At 39.3% G+C, this 5,431-nt stretch overlaps 1 pseudogene; it reads left to right on the top strand.

The window, feature by feature from the left end:
* The first annotated feature begins 2,364 nt into the window (after positions 1–2,364).
* Positions 2,365–3,321, top strand: LOC134391384 (mortality factor 4-like protein 1; annotated as a pseudogene).
* The last annotated feature ends 2,110 nt before the right edge of the window (positions 3,322–5,431 follow it).

Below are 5,431 nucleotides of genomic sequence, written 5' to 3'. Positions count from 1 at the left end.
TTTGCTAATGTAAGTTGTCAGATTGTGGGTGATTTTTAACACTAAAACATTTAAAAATAATGTCTGAAACACTCTGATCTGTGTTTAATTTCTTACGGAAGTTGCAATTACTTATACATTGAGCTTAAACAGTTGTCCAAGCAAAACACTGTTCCTATTAGAAAAACCTGTCAGTGTTCTAATGGGGTCCTCTCAGAATATTCGTTTATTGTTTTTAAAACACAGTGAAGGAAGAAAACACAGAAGGTAGTAGGCAGGCAGGCAGGAAGGAAAAAGAGAAAGAAAAAGACCATGTGAAAAGAAGGATAGGAATACAATGAAATAAAACCTGGCCTTAATAAATCACAAAAGTGACACTTAATGGAAAGAGAACAAAAAGCAACCTAGTATTTGCCAGACATTTTCCACATTATTTAGTAATGCTCACAACAACACATAAAATTTTAACTACAGTAAATTGAAGCTCAGAAAGTTAAGTAATTTGCTCAAGGTCACATAGAGAGGAAGAGACTGTGTTGTAGTCCAACTCCAGGTTTAAATGACTTTAAAACTGTCCTACTCTGTGCACCTCAATTAAACCATTTTTGAAGGTTGGAGGCTTTACTTACATAGTAGAACCCTCCATTTGAGCCTCATCTGTCCATGCCTGCTCTGATTCATACATGCCTGTGCACATGAGGAAAACGATGGGGTACTTCTTGCCAGAAATCTGTTTGCATGAGTCAATGAGGAGCCTCCTGGGAGAAAACTGATCCTAACTGGGGAAAGGAGCAGGGATGATAAGATCTGTTCCATTACAAAGTCTTCCTCCTCAGAGTGAAGGAAAGAGCCAGAGGAAACTAGTTCCCAGGTAACAGGGGACAGAGCTTTAAATAAATGCTGGAAGATTTTGGCACATACACAGCCTAGTTTTCTACTGCCTTGGATTGAACATCCCTCCAAAACTTAATCCCCACTGTAACTGCTGAGGGTGGGAAATCCTATTTTGGTAATTGAAAGGTGGGGCCTTAAAGAGGTAATTAAACTGATGTTTTAATGGCGGTCAGGGGCGTGATTCTGAGGGCTTTAAAAGAAGAGCGCGTGAAGAACTATCTCTCTCTCTCTGCTACACCATTTTCTGTCATGTGAGACCCCTGCATTGCTGTAAAGCCACCACCAAAGAAGACCACCAGATGTGTTCCCTGGACCTTTGACTTTTCAGCCTTCAAAACTGTAAGCAATAAATTTCATTTTCTTATAAATCACCCAGTTCCAGATATTTTGTTATAAGCAACAGAAATGGACTAATACTCCTACCATATCTCTAACAGGCATTCAGGAAAGCATTATTCACCCCCGACTCACCACAACCAGAACACTACTCTAACCCTGGGAGAGTGCCTGTTTCTGAGTTACAGATAGGTTCAGATCCTAGTAGAGAATAGCAGTGGTGCCTAGAAGAGAGCCTATGTCCCAGGTGTGGGGGAAGAAGTGGAAGTAGTTGCTGAAGGAAGGTCAGAAGCGCTGAGCAGAAATGGTGGTTTTCAGAGAAGACAGTGCAGAGTAGGGGAGGGAGAAAATAGCTAAAGCCACATTTTAATTAACCAATTTGGTGGTTAAGCAAATGTAAGACACCACTGGTGACTCCATGAAATTGAACTGGGCTTGTGCTCCACTGGCAGTAGAAGCCAGTAAAACCACAGGAAATACTCAATACATCATTATCACATTTAATACAAAAACCTAATAGGTCTTAATATCCCCACCTCTATTTTATAGATTATTTTTTAAAAAGAAGAAATGAGGCTCAAAAAGGCTGAACAACTTGCCAAACTCACAACAAAATTAAGTAATTAAGTAAGGGCATTATGTCAGCAACACAGCAGAGAAGGAAGCCTTGGAACCTCCTCACCTCCCCTGTCCCAACACACTGATTCCACAAAACTTCGTGGGCAAATTCCCTTCGTGAAAAACCACAAACTAATTGAAAAGCTCCTGCATCCCTGGAGAACGTAACATCAGACCCACCAAGCCAGTAGGGAGATTTGGGACATCCATTCACAGGAGACCTTGCCCCCAGCCCAGTACCACATGATCAGGAAAATACCCCCTTGTTCCCAGCTTCCTCCAGAGGAAAGGAGGATATGGATCAGGGGTTAATCACCCCACTTTTTATGAAGGGGCTCCCGCAAGTATTAGCTTCTGTCTTGCCAGTCCTGGAGCTCTGATGGTCAGGAACAGTAGACACTGCAAAAAAAGATACTGCAGGACCCAGGATGTAGAGCTGGTGGCACATGATGGTGGTTTGATGCAGAGTTGGGCAGAGTAGAGAGTAGGGGGCAGTAGTCATGCTCGTGGAAGGAAGCGGTGGCAAATCACTTATAAATGGTGCCAAAGCAGGACTCCAAGCCGAAATTCCTGGAGGGTGAGCAAGTATGTATTCATGGGCCTCCTCTTTATGAAGCAGAGTGTGTAAAGCTTGCCATAAAGGACAAACAAGTGAAATACTTTCTACATTACTGTGGATGAAGTGAAAATTGGGAGGAACGGGATCCAGAGAGCAGAGTACTTAAATACATGACACCACTCTGCAGAAACAGCAAGAACTTCAAAAAGCCAATCAGGAGCAATACGCAGAGGGGAAGATGAGAGGGGCTGCCCTAGGAAAGAAGACATCTGGTCTGCAACAGAAAAATGTTGAAGCGAAAACAAAAAAGAACAAACAGAAAACACCTGGAAGTGGAAATGGTGACAGTAGCAGTGCGATACCTCAGCCTCCTCAGAAGAAAAGAATCTGAGTGGATCCTACTGTTGAAAATGAGGAGACATTCATGAACACAGTTGAAGCTAAAGACTACTGAACAGCTAAAACCACGACGGCTTGTTGATGACCGAGATCTAATTACCAGGCAAAAACCGTTCTTTTATCTCCCTGCCAAGAAGAATGTGGATTCTATTCTAGAGGATTAGCAAATTCCAAGAAATCTTGATGAAACACAGATAATAAGGAGTATGTTGTTAATGGAGTTGTGGCAGGCATAAAAGAATATTTTAGTGTAATGTCAGGCACTCAGCTACTCTACAGATTTGAGACTGCAGTATGCTGATATCCTCACACACCACCCTGGTACACCCATGCCCCAGGGGTATGGAGCACCACATCTACTGAGATTATTTGTACGAATTGGAGCGATGCTGGTCTGTATACCTCTGGATGAGAAGAGGCTTGCTTTATTACAGAATCATCTTCATGATTTCCTGAAGTACCTGGCAAAGAATTCTGCAACTTTGTTTACTGCCAGCAATTATGAAGTGGCTTCTCCTGAGCACCATCAGAAGTGAGGGAGAAGCACTTTCGCTCACTTCTGTCTAGATCTCTGTAAACACGTTTTTGTGCTTAGTCCTTCTCTTGTACGAATGATGCACTTTGAAGATGTTAGTGTATACAGAGTTGATATTTGTTTTCTCGTTGATTTTGAACAGAAAAAATAAAAAGAGTTACAGCTCCTTTTTCTTTTTCTTACTTTTTTTTTCCAGTTCAAAGTTGCTCCTGGTGTATTAAATAATGGATGACAGATACATGCTATAGAATGTTTTAGTGCCTAGTTGACAAAGCTGCTTTTGAATGGTTGTGGTTCTATTCCTCTGCTGCCATGCACTTCTACAGATGTTAATGCAATATGACAAAATGCTCTGATTCCTAGGGCCCAAGGTTCAATTCAGTGTACATAACTGAATACATTTATCCATTTGTGCTTCTTTTTTGTTTTTTATAAAGTGCTTAAAGAGCTCATCCTTTGCAAGTCATCCATGATGTTCCTTAAGCATTTTATCTTCGCTCAATTTGTTGAAGAATGGTGGCTTGTTTCATGGGTTTTTTTGTGTATAATGCATGTTTTTAGCATAACAGATGCAATACATTGAGTAGCTACAGTTTTCTGGAAAAGTTGGTCTTTTAGAATTGTTTCTCAGAACTTCAATAAAATTTCTTTAAATTTCAAAAAGAAGGAAAGGAAACTGTAAGTCAATATTCCTAATGAACATAGATGCAAAAATCCTTAATAAAATACCAGCAAACCTATTCCAACACACATTAAAAGGATCATACATCATGACCAAGTGGCCTTCTCCCTGGGATGCAAGGATGGTTCAAAGTACCAAAATTAATTAATGTGATGCACCACATTAACAGAATAAAGGATAAAAATCACATGATCATCTCAATAGATGCAGAAATAGCATTTGACAAAATTCAACATTATTTCATAATAAAATCTTTTAACTAACTAGGTATATAAAGAATTTACCTCAACCTAATAAAGGCCATATATGACAAGCCATATCTAATATTATCTTCAGTGGTGAAAAACTGAAAGCTTTCAGGTCAGGAAGAGGCAAGGATGACCACTCTCACCACTTCTACTCAATATAGTACTGGAAATCCCAGCCAGAGTAATTAGGCAAAAAACCAACCAACCAACCAAATAAAGTAAAGAAATAAAAGGCATCTGCATCAGAAAAGGAGTAATATTATCTGTTTGCAGACAACAAACAGTTTTTCCACTGAAAAACGGTTAAAATAAGCAAACTCAGTAAAGTTTCAGAATACAAAATCAACATACAAGGACTGGCCCGTGGCTTACTTGGGAAAGTGTGGTGCTAAAAACAACAAGGCCACACGTTCGGATCCCTATATAGGCATGGCTGGTTAGCTCACTTGGGAGAACGTGGTGCTGACAACACCAGGTCAAGGGTTAAGATCCCCTTACTGGTCATCTTTAAAAAAAAAAAATCAACATACAAAGATCAGATGCACTTCTATACACTAACAATAAACTATCCCAAAAGGAAAATAAGAAAACATTCCCACTTGCAATAGCATCAAAAAGAATAAAGTACTTAGGAATAAACTTAACCAAAGAGGTAAAAGACTTGTACATTGAAAACTATAAAATACTGATGAAAGGAATTAAAGATACAAATAAATGGAAATATATTCCATATTCACAAGTTAGAAGACTGAATATTGTTAAAACATCCATACTCCCCAAAGTGATCTACATATTCAATGTTATCCCCATCAAAATCGCAATGGCATTTTTACAGAAATAGCAAAAAACAAAAATTCACGTAGAGCCACAAAAGACCCTGAACGGCCAAGTAATCTTGAGAAAGAAGTACATAGCTAGATACATCACATTTTCTCATTTCAAAATATATTACAAAGGGACAGTAATTAAAACTGTAGAGTATTGGCATAAAGACAGACATATAGACCAACTGAACAGAAGAGAGAGCCCAGTAATAAGCACATGTATATACATAGGTCAACTGATGTTCAACAAGGGCAGTAAGAATACACAATGGGTAATAGATAGTCTCTTCAGCAAAGAGTGTTTGGAAAACTGCTATTCACATGCAAAAGAATGGATTTGGACCATCATCTTACACC

This window comes from Cynocephalus volans, chromosome 1 (genome assembly GCF_027409185.1).
Source record: "Cynocephalus volans isolate mCynVol1 chromosome 1, mCynVol1.pri, whole genome shotgun sequence".
In the NCBI taxonomy this organism is placed as follows: Eukaryota; Metazoa; Chordata; class Mammalia; order Dermoptera; family Cynocephalidae; genus Cynocephalus; species Cynocephalus volans.
This window is presented reverse-complemented; position numbering and strand designations above follow the sequence as displayed.